Here is an 18,835-nt window from a genome sequence, read left to right on the forward strand (position 1 = left end):
AGAGGGACAATATGAAGAATATCTTCTGGGTAGTTCGATCTTCTGTGGTAATAAGTTCCTTCTTTTTTCGCACTATTAACCTATTCAGCAAAGCAGTAAAGTCTTGGTCACCTTTTTGTCGTACATCATGAGTCAGCTCCCAGATATAAAACATACTCCAGAGGTCAGTAAGAGACGTATTGTTTGAAAGGAATGATTTCTTTGCTACAGGTGAAATCTAATAGAATTCACCAAAAGCAAATATTGAAACATTACCAAAGTAAGCCGATGAGGAGAATGGCTGTTTTATTTGCTGCGGTCTGCAATGAATAAGATTCAAATGGTCTGGTGGAACCATCGAAACCTCATCAATGATTAAGAGCTGGATGACTTGTAGGTTTGATCGCAATGTATTTGCAGAATTCACTGGTAATACTTTAGTCATCCTCCTATTGATGGAGAAGGCGGAATGAATTGTCTGACCATTTATGTTGAAGGCTGCTGTGCCTGTATATGAGAGTAATAAAGCAACAGGCAAGTCAGGATTTCCACTCGGTCTGGTGAGGATTCTGTTAACTTCATGATAGATACATTTAATTGTGATATATTTCCAAGTGCCTGCTACTCCAGTTAAGAAAACGGTAATAGGCTTTAATGAAGTGGAACATTTGAGCCTGTCGAGGGTTCACATTTTTCAGACTTTTCATTTGCTCGATGTGATAATTTGAAGGTATGACTTGTTGGGCGTCCTTGTGGTAAGTGATGGTACCAGTTGTCTGGTTAGGAGAGAAGTCTGGTACGTCTTCTTCTGGTAATTCTTCAGCATTGTCTCTGAAAAGCCTAAGTGCATTTTGTAGTTCTCCATTGTCTTCACGTCTGAATGGCGCTCTATTTGGAGCTATATCTGCCCAAGCATCATCTGGGTAACCATGCTCTTGTAGTGAATTCCAAGCCTCATCAAGACCATGTGTAAGTTTTTCAAACTGTGATACCAAAGGCAGGACAATAGAAGATTGCTGATGAAACATTTCTTCATATGTTTCGCAGTTGATAGGTTTTAGTTATTCGGAACCGTGAGGGTAGTAAACTCTCAAGAGGTTATGATAGTAATCCTCAGCATTTTTGTCCTTGTTCACGTTCATGTTTCTTATTACAGCTGGTTTATTTCTTTTGACAATTGTTTCCAAGTTGTTTTGCAATGTCAAGACTTTTGATTGAGTTGTGTCTGTTGTTTGATCAGATTCATGATCTCTGTTATTGTTACTTCTGTCCTTTATCCTATAATCATGAGCGAACTCTGCAAGGCACATCTGTTCAAAACAAGAAGAAGTGGGCCTGGCAAGATAGCGATTAATAAAACTAGTCATCCAAATGCTTTCATCTGAGGGCTTTCAGTGGTTTTGTGATTTTTGCTGAACATCTGTCTACTGGAATGAAGACTTCTTGGCGAGAAGATTGCTTGAGATGCATTCCAGTTACCCTGTACAGTGCCTCCATGATACTTACTTCTCGGAAATGAAGGGAAATGAAGGGAAATGAAGGTAAGTATTACCTAATTTTCTGAGCTGCTGCACAGACTCAAGATGTCCTTGCTTTGCTTCTTTCTGTGCATTTCAAAGCAAATATCCAAGTTCTCTTTTATCCTTAGAAATATAACTGACAATGTACATTATGCAGCTTTAAGCATCCAGGACAGGTTGAATATCCATGTTACCATTCCATGCTCTTAGAAGGTGACTGTTATATGAGTTAACCCAACATTCATTAATGTTCATCTTGTAAATGACATAATATTTCTTGGCTACGGCACAGTGAGCAGCTTTATACTGATGTGGAGTAACATTATTAGTTTCAAAGATGTTTGGCACAGAGTTCCTGACAAATATTGATCTATCCAATATAGCAGTCATTTGCAGCTTTCTTGTATGTTGCTGGTAGAATATTGTCAGGGGCATCTGTTGGTGTAGCAACGAATGTGTTTTCATACTTATCTCAAAATCAATAGGGGTCATCTTCTAGTCATGACCAAGTAGCATAACAAGTATGAAATTCCTGGGTGCAAGCGTTCTTTAGTTATTGAGGGGAAACGAAGAGTGACGTACAGACTGACGGACTGACTGACTGACTGACGGACTGATCACACAATCAACAGGGGTGATCTACTAGTCATGACCAACTTGCATACCAAGTATGAAGTTATTGGGTGCAAGCATTCTTTATTTATTGAGCAGTAACCGTTTCCTCACCTCAAGTTCTCGGCGACATTGATTTTTGACCTTCTGACCTCAAAAACCATAGGGTTCATCTACTAGACATGACAAACTAACATACCAAGTATGAAGTTCCTGAGTGCAAGCGTTCTTTAGATATTGAGCAGAAACCGTTTCTTAACCTCAAGGTCATGATGACCTTGACCTTTGACCTACTTTTCTAAACATCAATTGAGTTCATCTACTAGTCATGACCAACAAGCATACCAAGTATGAAGTTCTTAGGTGTAAGCGTTCTTTAGTTAGTGAGCGGAAACCGCTTCTTCACCTCAAGGTCACAATGACCTTGACATTTGACCTACTGATCTCAAAATCTAGGAGCCATCTACTAGTCATGACCAACTAGCACACAAAGTATGAATTTCCTGGGTACAAGCGTTCTTTAGTTATTGAGAAGAAACCATTTTTAAGCTAAAGATCACCGCCAACATAACGTTTTTTACCTGAAGGTAACTGCGACATTGACCTTTGACCTTTTGATCTTAAAATCAATAGCGGGCATCTACTAGTCATGAACAACTAGCATACCAAGTATGAAGTTCCTGGACCCAAAGGATCTTTAGTTATTGAGCGGAAACCGTTTTTTCACCTCAAGTTTACCGCGACTTTGACCTTTGACCTACTGATCACAAAATCAATAGGCGGCATCTACTAGTCATGACCAACCAGCGAAGCAGGTATGAAATTTCTTGGTCTAACCGTTCTATATTTTTTGAGCGGAAACGAAGTGTGACGTACAGACAGACGGTCTGACGGACTGACTGACTGACAGACTGACGGACTGACATACAGGGCAAAAACAATATGTCGCCCCATGAATGGGGGAGAAATAAAAATAAAGTCAATGCATACGAGCATGATGTTCATGACAATCAGAAAACCCTATGAATTTCTATTTTATAATTTTGCATAATATTATATGTAATATATTTTCTCACAGTATTCAGCTTGAAAGGATTTAAGCATTTCTATGATTCTGAATGAAGTTTACTTTGTGTAACATTTGATATCAATTTTTAAAACCCACTTGATATTATTAACTTAACCCGTTTTGGTTTGTGCTTCAACATTCATATACAACAAAGGTAGCATAAACCATTTTTTTGGGCATCATTAAATGTTCAAAACGATACGGAGAACAATCAAATAATAACGAGTGTTATTGGTAAACAGCGGTACTGACTGGACTTCCAGTTGTACACAATGGCTTAAAAATATCAATCGTTTTCAATTGAAATTGAATGTAAAAATAATAAAATCGCCTTTGTTGATTACTTATTGACCATGTATCAATGTAATGCCGAATTGTCTATATTAAGCCAATATATATTTGCATCAACACGTTTTGACGATTTTATTGCTTATATACATATAACATCTGACTAAAATTGTATTTTTAAACTTAGTAACAGAAATGTTTTCAAAGCATATGGTTTTAAAGTTCGAAGTTAATTATCTGACCAATAGAATCATCCTGATATTGCTTATACTAGTTTTGGTTGCAAATTCGGTGTGAATATTCGAGAAAGACAGACGACATGAATAAACAAATTTACCGGGTTTACTATTTTAAAATGTTTTTAAAGGTCAAATGTGTGTTTCAGCACAATTTAAATCCTCTCTAAACTCTCTTAGTTTTTACTGACCGTGCCCAACAGGTACCTTAACCCTTATAAATAACCCCAAACGTCATAAGAGACTCGCGTTTTCTATTTTTGCAGCGGACGAAGATACTCAATATATGGTATTTTGAGCAAAGAAACGAGTGTGGTGTTTTCAAAGCGTTCCAATTCAAATATTAAAGGGACTATACACGAGATTTGCACAAAGAAATCGAGACGGAGACCGGGTTGTAACCGGTGTCGCCAAAATGCAGTCCAGTGTTGTATTCACTGTGCTACGAAGGCTTAACCTGAACGGTTGGACTATTTAAGCTATATACCTAACTTGGTAATATCACGTGATACCATCGACTAGCCAATCACTAGCCGAGCAAAAGGAATGAATTCTACTAGGTAGACATACCTAGTAATTTTCTTTAATGGAAAAAAAACGAATAAAACTGCGAAAATAAATTAATTGAAAACTATGTGGTACTTCAGTTAGTAAGTTTCAATGCATTGTATACAAATTTATGTCAGTTTAAAAAAAATCGTTTTTTATTCCCGCTATATCATGATACGGAGTACAGCCCCTTTAAAATTCGTGTTTTATGTAAACATACCTCGACGATGAAGTCAGCATCGGTTATGGCAACTGGTAAAATATTTTTCGCTTATTTAAAACTGCAATTTGTCAATTTGGAATTGGCAATACTCCATTAAACGCGTTTACTGAGTAGTCAGAGGACATGAAATGATAGACGAAACCCGTCAATGGAACAAGAGGACGTGAAACATTATCAAAAACACTTTTAGGGACAGCAGGAATAGCTCTGCTTGCATTATTAATAATTTGTCATCCAACACTGAGTGTTGGCATTGACAATATTTGTTTTATTTTATTGACTGCTTAATGTTCAGATTAGACATTATAGAAAAGTGAATTATTTATAAACACTAAATGCATTTGTTCGAGAATTACTTTAGGCATAACTGTATTCTCCTTTAAAGAATATCGGGAATTCGAAGCAGTGTTAATCCACGCTTAAATCAGAAAATTACTTTTATCTATGTCTTGAAATATTTATAAATCAGAAAAATGAATGTAAATGGATGGTACACAAACCATATTCGTGAACTCGATGTTTTGATTTCTCATTGAAAAAGAACTCTTGTCGAGTTTTGTTTTGAACTATGAACTGGAATAACAACACCTTTTGCTTTAAACTGCAAATCATCATCTTTGAAAATGGATTTGAATATAGCGGACGTTAGCCACACGGGATCGGATATTTGTTCCAATGACGAAATACCACCCGGATCGTTATCACAGGTTGAAATATATCATAGACTAATGCACGACAACAAGAAACTCATTTATGAGATCAAAGTTGAAATAATTGCAGTCATCGGGAGTATTATAATTCTAGTGTGTCTTGTGTATATAGCGATTCAGTGCAAACGAAGGTCGTCTTAACATTACCACAGCTATGTGAACGACCAGAGACCGGATAATAAACCACAAGACGTTTTGATCGGTTCCACGGACAACTTATTGTCAAAGATCCATCATATCAGTATCTCATCTAGCAATAATGATAATGAGCATTTTGTTTGACAAGAACGGTAATTGTCATTTGATGATCAGTAGTATGTGCACTCTGTAAACAATAAGTTATTCAGTTACCTCAACGCATGAACACAATACTGACATTGAATAGAAGGCATTTAAGTGTGAGTTTATTCAAAGCTGTCCTCTTTTTTGTACTTTTTGATTGATTATTATTAATATTCTACGGGAACGTGTACGTATGTGCTACTGTATATGGACTAAGTCATTTTACAAATTCAGAATTTCTAATATGTCTGAATATAACAAAATCAGAGCGTGTACAAGTAAAAATCTTAAGTGAAATTTCGGAAACGACTTTAAACTTAATTGCAGGCTTAATGTTAAAAGGTAGCAACACCTAACCGTAGTATTATGAACCACTCTGATATATAATTAATAAGGAATAAGTCATCGTTATCATGCTTTATTGATTACCACTGTTGTCTGTAAAACTATTGAGGTGTGAAATTGTGTTAACGAATAAACGACATCACATATTCGTGTGCGTATTTATAATAAGTACAAACATTTACGTATAATATCTATGCATGAGATAGCTCTATATTCTCATTTAAATATTCCATTTCTTATGTAAGGTGTAAATTTTTTTATAAAATGTTGATAACTCCGGTTTAATATGAAACCGTCGTATTTGTTTTAATTACTCTTTGAGTCATACATGAAATAAATAGAGTATTGGCTGGACATCACTTTCATTTAAATGTAAATAAATTTATATTGATTTGGAATACACTTAATGCAAGGCGAACCTTATCAGCAACCTAATACATGTAGATTAGTCTTACGATACACGTCATTACATTGATAATAAAGAGCGCCGTTTTTGTCTTACGTTTTTGTTTCCAAAATATCAGTTATATTTATCAAAACCGACATGTGTGGCTTAGACCCTTGTACCTATTAACAAGCTTACAGTAAGTAACACGTGTATGTTCCAGAAGTGCTGCCTCAGACACATTTACTAGTTGTCATTATGAGGATGTACATCCTCATAATTCTGATTTAGGTTCTCGGATATGTTAAGGTATGTGAGGGGATGCATTGCAGGACTCAATACGAACACAACTTGTGCTATTTGTTTCAAATTCAAATATGAGCTATATAGTATAGAAAACGCTTTAAAAATTACCAAAACTGTTGTTTAACTGACTAGTCCTTTATTGCCATTTTGTAAACAACTCATTTGGATATGGTAATGAGCTCCATCTTGTTAGATTCCACTGCTGTCTTGTAAAGTAGGTGATTTAAAATTAAAGCAAACACGAATATCTTTCTAAGCTTTTGGTGGTATTTAATCAACTGTTACATGTAAACTTGGCTAATTATCTCATGTGGACAATCTACTAGTGTTAAATGCATTCACGATCACATACTGTATATTTTTTAATTAGGATTTAAATATGTTGTTGACGCACTAATCGAGAGAAATTAAATCATGATGCATGCCTCTTTTCAACAAACTGTAAAGTATATTTATGACATGGTGATCGAATACATAAAGTTATTACTTGCACCATACGTTTCCATAGTAATTTTTGTTCTGTGCTGCCAAAGACGAGTATGTCAATGTTCAAATTGGCAGACTTTACATAAACAATCGTTCATCTCTGAACATTTGTTATATTTACAGCATGTAAAATATTCGGTGAAATTGGAAACACTCAAAATTATATTGGTTTTACTGGCTATGATATTTGTTTTCCCTCTAGTGGGATTTTTGTTTTTGACTTGCAATGTACGCCCACGAGTTATTGTGTTTAAAAATACCATGTGAACTTAATGGACAGGCTCAGTAACCACAACTGTAACGTAGACCCTATTAAAATTCACAAAGCTAGTGTCTTATGGACATTTAACAAGAAACTCAACCATTCAACACAAAACAGACCACAATTTGCACAAATGCATCAATAAATAATCCTTACAATAAGGTTTGCGATACAGACTCGGACTGGTCAGTGGAACAGGAATTCCCTGGGCGATTCAACAAGACTAAGATGCAAACACTTTATTTGAACAAATCAGAACATATGAGTACAATGTGAAAACATCGTTAATGTAAAATTATATGTAATTTTCATAAATTCGTTAACGTGAAAACAATCCGTTATGTTCAAGAACCGTGTTAATTAATGTTAACCAATGTAGCCGAAGACATATGTATATCATTTTCAAAGCTTACACAAAGACAGCCATTCACACGCATGCATTTATTCATTGTGTAGGCAGGGAAATAAATGTCTTCCTTATCACAGGAATCGGAACAGTGGCTGTAATTGTAGCTATTTCTAATATCAATTATCAAGCAAAAGTATTATGATAGCTATGAAAATCGAATATCTTAAAACATGTCCCGGGAAAATGGATCTTGTTTCCTTTTTATTATTGAAATTGTACGGCACGCCACATGACCAATTATTTACAAGGGATGTCTCTATGTTTGCGTTGCGTAGCTATACGTAATTGTGGGCTGCGACGAGGCTTACTGGTTTATTTTTGCTTTTACCAATAACCGTCAGAACAAAGATAACATAATTTTAAACATTTCTTTGTGTCAGCTTGGTGACACAAAGAAATATCACAGTGCATTAAATACTGGAGCGTTTTGACTGGTTAGTAGGCTGTTAAGTGCTTTACCATACACATTGATGTTTACGGACAACACTTGAAAGAAAGAAGAATTAATGTTAGCGATGTCCTTTTCTAACAATAGCGTTTTTGGACGTAATGAATATAAATATGATGCAAAAAGCGTTTTAAATTCTTACAGCCATATGATTTTAGTGTATCACCCGTTTTATTGACTGCAAGAAAAAGCACGCGATATACACCTCAATATCAGTCAATGCACGTATAATGTTCGTGGCTACTGTGTTTGTTCCTGTTCTACCTATGCCATTTTGGACATGTTAATTGCCCTAAGATTTCATATGTTAATATTTTCCATTCGATATGATTGAAAACTTTTGGACATGGTGTTTATATGATATAAGGCTTCTATTGTCTCGTTCAGGTAAAACCATATTAGGCCTTATCATCTGGTATGCTTGAGTGGATATACCGCATACAGACATTTACCTGGAGTTGATAGGTTATAATGAAAACTTACGACATAGATTATGCCATTTATAATAATTCATGGATAAAATGTATTATTAATCAGTAAAGATACATAAATTGAATAACATGTTTATTTTATGTTATTAATTATATGTATTTTTGATATATTATTATATTTCTTCTGAATAAAAAGTGATATAAATTATTCCATTGACAAACGTTCGTTTTATTCTTTGATTTTATAACTGTCACATCTTATTATAATACTCGGCGAAAATTTCAGGGGCTTAGAAGGAAAGGCATCATCGAATGCTGCAAAGGTATGATATCACGCTAGTGAGTTACAATATTTATTTTTGTGTAATGTAAGTTGAAATTTATTATGTTATTTAGGTTGTTAATGGTTTTACATGAGTTCAACAGTTCGAGTGCAAGTATTACCCGTTCTCAACGTTTGCGACCTTTAGAACTCGTTTAGACCGTCAAAATATTACAACACAGTTGTTGCTATGTTAACACGCAGTATTGCATTATAAAAAGAAACTGCCTGCTTTTTGTTTGACTTACTCAAAAAGCTGGGGGGGGGGGGTCTCTAACATTTGTTATCCACGAAGGTGCTTCAAATATTCAATGTTTCAATTTATCATCAATTCAATTATGAAATAATGAATCAAGTTATTACTGATTACTACGTTTTTTATGCAGGAAGAATACAACAGCATGATCTATGATGGACACTAACTGTTGCACATATAGTTTCAGTGAAGATAAACGTATCTGATTATATACAAGAAATAAAAGAGGTAAGAAAGAACACCGAAACAAATTTTTTAAAGGAACGATCAACTCAATTTATGATATTTAGTAGTGGAAAAACGATCAGCGTCGTGTCTCCTCTGTAATGGATGTCCGCATTTGTACCTTGTGCCACTAAACGCGATTTTGGTTGAATTGAATCTACTTGGCCTCTCCCTGAGGGTCGTATTATTTTACTGATTGATTGTAGCCAATTCTATGCTGATATATCCTTTGATGGCAAACTAGCACGAAGACAAAGAAAGAAACGATATAATGCAGAACTTAAAGGAATTTGCAAACAAAATAAAAGACAAAGACGGATTGATGTCCAGTGAAACATTTGTTCATTGATTGGATATTATAAAATTGCAAATATGGTTATTTTGTTCTGTTCATTCAGTGCAGTGCATTTGAGGACACACACTCAATTTTCTATCACAGAAATGGTTATTCATTGAATTAATCTTCTTTCATCATCATCCCTAAATACAATCGGTATACATTATACATGTTTCTGTTATTATTCACTTTGATTATAGTGTTGTGATTTTCTTATTTAATAAAACCGACAGGTTAGATTAGATTAGCAAAAGATATAAATATGGAAAAAAATCCGTAAATAATTGACAATAACATTTCAGGGCTGAATACGTTGTTGTTGTTGTTATTGTTTTTAAACATGGCATTTGGTGTCAATCTAATTAAGTCATTTCCATTCCCAACAATTAGTATAAAAAGTTGGTTACAATTTGCCAATGAGTTGGCGCTGTAGTCTAAAACAGAATACCTTTAATAACACTTGTTTTCAAATAATGTTTCAACTTTTTTTTTTTAAGTATCCTATGAAAACAAACCTCAAAAATTGAGTCAGCATCGGTTAACACAACGGGTAAAACGTGTTTTGCTTAAAAGAATATTTTGTTGAAAGACGGGGAACTAAATACATGGTTAATGAAGATGGTAAGAAAGTTGCCCTGATAGAAAGACGAATTACATTTGGTCAGAGGAAATAATATGCACAGTGGATAGGCCGATTGCCTTACACCATGTTTTCCTGATTTCGTTCGGATTCATTGGATAAAAATAATCTGACGACCACATGCTTATAAGGCTATTGAAAGAAATTGAATCTACAACATGTCAATTTGAAAAATTATCGATAACTCATCAAATGCCTAGTGAGACAACAGACCCTAAGCGAAATGGATCGGTCAATTACGTAAGATCTTGAATTCCTGGTTTCGTGCTGATAAAAATAATCCAACGATCACATGCTAATTGAAATAAATTGTGTCTACAACATGTGAATTTGAAATTAGCAATAACTCATGAAATGCCTAGCGAGACAACAGACCTCGTAGAACGTAAGAAGAAAACTGTCAAGGGATTGCAGGAAAATCTCTGTTTATACTGTTAATGATTTTCCATTAAACACTCAGTGCTGGTATAAACCAGGTTTGTTTCATTGATTGAATAAGGTTATCAAAATAAGATGGAACATCTGAAAAGGAAAACCTTTGATAATGGATTTGAAAATAGTTAAATTTTGAAACAGTACACAGAAGTATCAACAATGCAAGCTTTCTTGTAGAATGTAACACCTTTGAATTTGAGTTGAAAGATGATGAAGACAAATGGGCTAAGAAAGCCATTTCTATGACGCTTGTGAACCCGGATCTTTATTACAAGTTGAGATTTGTCACAGACTTATTCACGAAAACATGAAACACATGTATCAGATCAACGTCATTGCAAACGGTGGTCGTCTAAACTTTACCACAACAATGTGAACACCCATAAAGCGGAAAGGTTCCAAAGGCATATTTGTAAAGGCAATGTTTCATTATATTAGTATATCATCGGGCAATATTGATATTAAAGTATTTCGCTTTTCAAAAATGGTTTGTCTTGTTGCATTTTATTGGTTTTTCTATACTTGATATGCATAAAACGTTTAGAAACTTATTTACACCTTAAAATTGATCACATTATTGACATACGTCGGTCTCATTCCACAGGACGTGTATTTCTCCATTGATTTCTGTTAATATACACATTCAATTTCTCTAGTAACAATCGAATTGACAATATCTCGAATGCAGTTGTGTTATAGCTTTATTGTTCTATTACCATATTAACCATGTTTTATATATATGAATATAATGTTTCATATTTCTGTTTAAATATTTATATTTTAATGTTGTGATTTAATTCTTATTTTTGTACTTTTGTGAGCTCAAGTGATCATATCTCCCATTCGAACTATACCGGAGGGCAATTCCTCGTTGTGTTTCAAAAATTCCGTTTTCCTCCGTCCTATACTTGAAAATAAAAATAAAACTAAAATCAATTGCAGTTATTTCCCTTTAAATATAACAGGACCTCACTTTTGACACAGCGAATTATTGGATATATTACAAAAATAGTTTTTGAGGAAAAGACGTAACATTACCTTTATTAGGGATATTGAAATCCTGTGGTTCAAACGTTCTTTTTAAGCTAAATGATCACATTTGCTTTCGGGCAAAGACATTGCAAATGAAACCAACGCCCGAACAACTCGATGTCATGTTATCTTTTATTTAACCTGACTGACATTGTGGAACGAACTAACTGTAATAGTCACACTTAATCAACTAATATATCCCACAATAAAAATCTGAAATATATCAACTGTCTTCAACTGTCTTCTCTTTCGCTGGAACAAGACCGCCTACAAGCTGATATCTGACAGTTGGAATGATTGAATGCCATCATAGTAATCGAAACAAACTGACTTTAACACTTACCTCTGCTAATCCACAATTGTTTTATTTACTATTTTGACCTGTCTAAAATTTCATTAAGCAAATAATTTTCGACGAGTGAAATTCGGTCATTTATCATTATGCAATGTTAAATATAATTTGTTTTGTACGTTCATAAATCAATTGAATCATTGTTTAAAGATTAATGTGTATACAATTAAACACGAGTAAATAATAAGCATTTAGGAACATTATTATAGAACTATTTCTACTCAAGACGGCGTTGGGTACTCCAACTTCAAACCGCATAGCACAGCGGTACGCAAAAAGAGAATATTTAGAAAAAATAAAATAAAATACGAATAGATCTCTGAAAAAACGGATGGCAAAATAACGTACGATCTTATACTGAAATCAACAAATGCCTTTTAACAAATATTAAATGAAGCGTTTGACTGTACGCAGACGACTATTTTCAAACCCAGTCCATTTATTCATCCGGGCTCTCTTTTGTTATGAGATGTACGATAATCAGAAATATTTGTTGTTGTAAAATACGTGTCTATATTTCTGACATATTTATTGAGTGCAATGGTACGTGATGTATAATTATTTTTTAAATACCGTAAAATCATTAATAACATCGTTCGGATAATTAAATAAATCCCAAATGTATACTTATAATTAAATGTTGCCGCGGTTATTGATGTTTGGTGGTGCAGAAGACATTGATGCAAATGTCAAAACTGGCAGACTGAGTATGATTCATAGTTCACCACTCAAGCTTATTTTTATGAATACCATGTAATATGTTTCCTGGAACTGAACCATTGGAACCACGCTCGATTAGTGCTATAATAATATACATGGTTTGACTACCATACGAATGTGCTAATACAAGCAACCACATTCTTGAAGACGAATAAGATATATTTGTATAGCAGTACACGCTCGTTATAACAAATAGCACTGAAATGCGTTCAAGAACCTCTAGATCCGAAATAAGTGTCCACACCATTCAAACACTGTGCTGTGTTTCAAATGAACCTGATATATGCACATTACCAACTCAGATTCATCTAATATAAGGTAAACGTAACAGAAATTAGAAAATCAAAGCATCAAACATAAACTAAATACAAATGAAATAGAATTAAAAAAAAAAATCATGGCTTATCTTCAGAAATTTATGAATGGTATTATTGCAACAAATCAATAATTAGACCTACTAAAATAAATACGATTATTTTAAGGACATGTTCCGATGACAATACTGTTCAGGGTAGCAGAAGATATATTATGTTCTCTTTGAAGCTGGCACAAAGACATTTACTATCAAAAAAACTTGATGACATTTTGTAGACAGGAAAAGCAATTTTGCTCTTCATTTTAGGAAGCAGAACAGTTACCGTAGGTTTATAAAACCACATCTTTTAGTATTTCCCTTGCTCGAATAATGATATGTGAATATTCTAGACATGCCATTCAAGTAACTTCTTACAAGTAAATGTGAAGTTTGACTGCATTGTGTCCATCGCTTCTTTTACTTACTTGTAAGCTCTGATGAATCTTACCAGTTTACGTTAGTCTTATGCTGAAACGACTTATTTGCTAGCCATTTTAGCCAAAAATCTATATGACAGTATGTTCTTCGCTACTGTGTTATGTACCTGTTAATATTTTGCCACACTTGATTGGTGTATCGTAATTGGGTGTCCGGACGGCTGACACACCATGGAAATTTAGGAAAACTGCACATAATATTGTCTAAATACACCGCTTAACCAGGTGCAATTGTTTGAATCCATCGGTGTTGAAGGTGTTCCGTGCAGAAGAATGCCTTTAAAAATGGCGAAAAAGTCAACTATTCGGCTATTCCCACTGGACGTGTCATTATTCCGCCCGTCTGGAATCACCTGCCTACTTAACTTTCCTACAAGCACGGTGCTCCGCCTTCCCCAACAATCTGTTGGGCTAAATATTGATAGCCTTATTTCCTCAAGTTTAATTGCATGCTTGGCATGGGGATAATCGCCAATATAGTTCAGACGCTGACAACTCCTTATAGTATACTGTTGATAGTTATCCTGTTTTTCCATACGATATTAAAATGATTCCAATGGCTGTCACTGTCTGGCGGTCATAAAAACCGTATGCTCGTCTCATATGCTTGCATAAAAATGAACGAACATTAAGCTGGAGTTTTATTTGTATTATGTATTAACCCTATAGGGCTTTCGCTGGCATAAGAGGCTTTGTAAACACTAAAACGTACTTTTAAAACGTCTATATCTGTTCTGTGTCTAGTGAAATACTTGACATTGCACAAAAATAGCACAAACTGAAGGATATGCATATAAACCATTTCCAAGTTATGATTGAAATCCCTGTGTATTAACATAATAGGACATATAGGGGAAGTCCATGTATGAATGTTGAGGCAATGAATATGACTGTATAAGAAGAACATGTTCGTGCGTAATCTACATAAATCGCTGCAGAAAAGCTTTATATCCGTCTTTTATTCTGTGAATATTTTAATTTAAGTCACGTTTGTTTTCAACCTGTTGATGGTCTAACGTTAAATTAGTTCAAAGGTGTTTAAAATGACAACATCGCCTTGGCATTGTTGAAAGGGAACCATTACTTTGCATAGTGCCCAATTTATTATGCTCTGGACTCATGTTATGTCGTTTCGGTGACTTAAAAGAATTTTATTTAATGAGCTGTATTTCATCATAATTCAAGAACCTGTTTCATTGTATGTCCTAGCTCATTAAACTATTTTTGTTGATGTACTGCACGTCGTGGTGCATAAATTGTTTATGAGTCAATTTACCGGGAATACATTTGCGAACGAATCGATCAATTAAGGCCTGTGTAGTACTTAACAACTACAGAGACAATAGCTTACCGCTATGATACAATATACTAGACAGGTTGACGGGAACGAAAAGGAAAAAACTTACTTTGAAGGATAAACTGAATATGGAAATTATATCTAAGGAAAGAGCAAACAGTATATTCTTAAACAAGAACAAGCCCAGAAGACAGATTCCTGTGCTATTACCATATGTATCATACTAAATTATTTCAGGGAATGATTAAGACAATTTATTAGCATCTGTGATGTTTCATAAAAAGGTATATCGGTCTTTTGCAATGAGTCATATTCAGCGCTAAATGTAAGCGATTTGTCAATTTTAAGTTAACGGACGGAAAAACATTATTTATCACTTCAATACTTTTTCTCTTGACGGGATGTCCAGACATATTACGCTGAAATCAACAGAACGATTGTCGTCCTGGTGTTTTGTTACGTTTTCACACTCTCTGGCAGAATGTTAATATAGCTGCTGTGTTAAAACAACAATGCTTTCTAGGAAGACATGCATTTATTGAGTTAAATTGATAACAATGCAATTATCATATATTTGTTCTGTTAATACACTGCATTGCAATTGAATGATGAATACGAATCTACTGGGAAAAGCCCAATATCATTATGTATGGCGCTTTAGTTATATGTTATAAATTTCAGACATAATAAAACTTTTTACTTTGTACCACATTTGTTTCTTCATTTTTTGCATTTAAGCGATAGACTGAACAATCATAACATACAATTAGCGCATACTCATTTACATTAGCAAATGCTGTCATCATTATATTTTAAATTCAAATATGTAAGCTACTGGTCTTATTCCTGTAGTCTCCAATATTTTATAGAAATACTCAACAATGCGATTGTATGGAAAATATCATTATCTAATAGTATATATTTTATGTCCTAGATTTTCAACCATTAGCATAAAATTGAAAGGGCCTTAGTTCTATCATAAATTTATGGATATTTAAAAAAACAATATGCATATTTGAGTTTGTAATGACGTATCCTTTAAAACGATGTATCAATTGGCTATACCACACGAAATTATTTTTACGCTGGTATTGCTACCACGGTAATGTTAACACTTTGTTCAATTCAATACTAGGACAATTACTCGCCTGTTCGATTTTTTGACATATTCATCGCAGATCGGTCATGTCTTACCTACACATATACCTTCTTTATTATCTGTCATAATTGGTGTATATGACATACATAAATTGGAAATGATATCAAACATTGAAACATACTTCCGTCGCTGCTATTCTAAATCGTTCCATTTTTTCCTTAATAAAACCCAGTAAACAATAAATACAGAGGGAAATATGTGCCGGTCCAAATCATCATCCCTTGGGTAATATAAATTCGATCTGAAGTATAAGCACACAATAATTAACCAGATAAAGCGGCATAACCTACTGACTTGTTTAACTAGGTCAGAAATATAGGAAATTTGTCCAACAGATTTTATGGTGATATTTGAAGGCAGCTTATTTATAATTGATAGGTATAAGAAACAACAACTGGTAAACCTTTTTTTAAACTTATGTTTTATTTGTACCGCGTTTTCAGTTTCATGCCCAAAACATATAATACGAACAGGACCTATGTCTGTATATGTAAACTATGAACTGCTGGCAATTATTAGAACCAATAATACGCGTATGCCGGTGCAAGTGCGGGTTTGCAGCATTTCATTTCAGGCCCATAATTGAATCTTTGAAGAATAACACGCTTAGGTAGCATATGGTGTTAAGCCAAAGTCTTATTTGACAAGATAAAACATAGTTTTTCGTGATGAGAATTAGGATATTTTCCAGTAATATCCATGATTTTTTGTGGGTCTCATATTTGTCATTATTAAATGTTATTTGTTGTTCGTTTTCAATGTCTTGATTTAGGTACAGCAAGTATGCAGATAAGAGTGCTAACAGATTTTATGCGATCTACTATCATCTCATTAGAGAGAAATACCGTGTTTTCTGCAACCTCCTTCCAATTAAACTCGGTAGCCTTAATAGCATCCATTGTCTTCGACATTTATTCATCCTTTTTAGTATACTAAAACAATGATATTAATTGTGGTAAATCTTACTTGGGTGTTAAATAACATCTTTAACAAATATTCAAGTAACACTTAAATGAATCATTAATAGGTCTTACAGGAAGCATAAATGAAGCAGCGGTATCAGATATAATGTATCGATTTGTAATCCTTCACACTTTTCCTGGAGCTAAACATTAAAAAGATTGAAAGATTGTCATTGGATTTGAGCAATCATACTGGTTTACCGTCTTAGCTAGTTGTCTTTGGGAGGATGGTACATAATGTTATTGCAGGTTTAGTTAATTGAATGTGGTGACGTTGGTAGACGGAATGATGGCACACTTCTTAAAGATTTTTTATTTCTTTTTCTTCTATTTCAAATTAAAATGTGCTAGGTCGCATTAAATTGGTATAAAATGTATTACGAAAAAGCTTTAAAGACTTAAAATTTTAAGATGATTTTATAATTGAAGCAAACACGAATATCCTTTTACACTTTTATCTATATTCCATCGATTGCACGTCTTATATTTAGTCTCTTCTCTAATGTGAATAATCTACTTGTATTTAATGCAATTTTGATCAGAGAATTTAGTTCGTGCCTATGGTACTGACGCACTAATTAGACGATGCTGCGTGACATATACCCTCGACGCCCTTTAAGTGTATTCGTAACATGGCGATAATTACAATAACATTATTCCATGGTAATTTATGCTCATTGTTGCATAAGACAGCTATATCAATGTCAAACTTGGCCGACTAAATACACATAAATGTTCAAAATTGCTTTTATTAATATAATGTCAGATAATTGTTTAATGGAAATAATGGGAACGCGAAAAGCTGTAAATTTTATATTAGTTTTGTCATATCTATTTTGTTAACGTGTTTTGGCCGATAGTTCTCTTTAGGCTTAGAATATATCCACGAGCATTAGTAATACATTTATCAGTTAACATGAACATGTATCATGTTAGACAGCGTAATAGAATCAACTTTAGCGTATTCGCTTCAGTCACATTAAATCAATTTACTTTATTAACGTTCTGCATTTTATTATCAGAAAACACCGGTTAAGTGTGTTTTTAATAATTATTTTCTAGGTAATACACGTTAGCACGTTTTTGAGTCGATTTTCTACGATTAATTGGTTAAACAATCAATCAAATAACGCCTGTTTATTACCCAATAGGTACAGATGCAACGCAATATCATATCTCCATGGAACAATTTGCAATACAGTTTTCTTATCTCTAGTTTTTTGTCAAGTTACACTAATCTAGATAAAACACTGAAGGCCAACACATCACTATCCGAAATTATACTTGTTACCGATAATATTGAATGCGTTTTAAAAAAATAAACGAATAATGAAACCATTCATTCAATAATCTGTAAGGATCAATAAAACTCGGATGATCAATCATGTTTTTGCAATTACATCTTAGACGGAGATTATATTCAGCACGGAACAGGACGTTTATATTAATGTGATACTTTGCGGATCGAACCCTATTCATTCTCATTAGCAGTCTGATTGGACGTCAAGACCTATTTTACCGAAAGAAAACATAGTGTTAACCTTCTTGGTGTTCATTTGCATGAGGACATTAACTGACAAAAATGAAGATATATTGTGTAGGCTCATAACTAGGGAACAGAAGTTCTTGTCAGATTGAAAATGATGTTCAGATTGAAGCGAAATGCTTATAACAAGAACAAGCCCAGTAGCCAAAACACATTTATTAACTTGTAAATCATACTTATTACCACATGCATCACATAACATTATTTGTAAAAAGACAAA

Source organism: Mya arenaria, chromosome 1, assembly GCF_026914265.1.
Source record: "Mya arenaria isolate MELC-2E11 chromosome 1, ASM2691426v1".
In the NCBI taxonomy this organism is placed as follows: Eukaryota; Metazoa; Mollusca; class Bivalvia; order Myida; family Myidae; genus Mya; species Mya arenaria.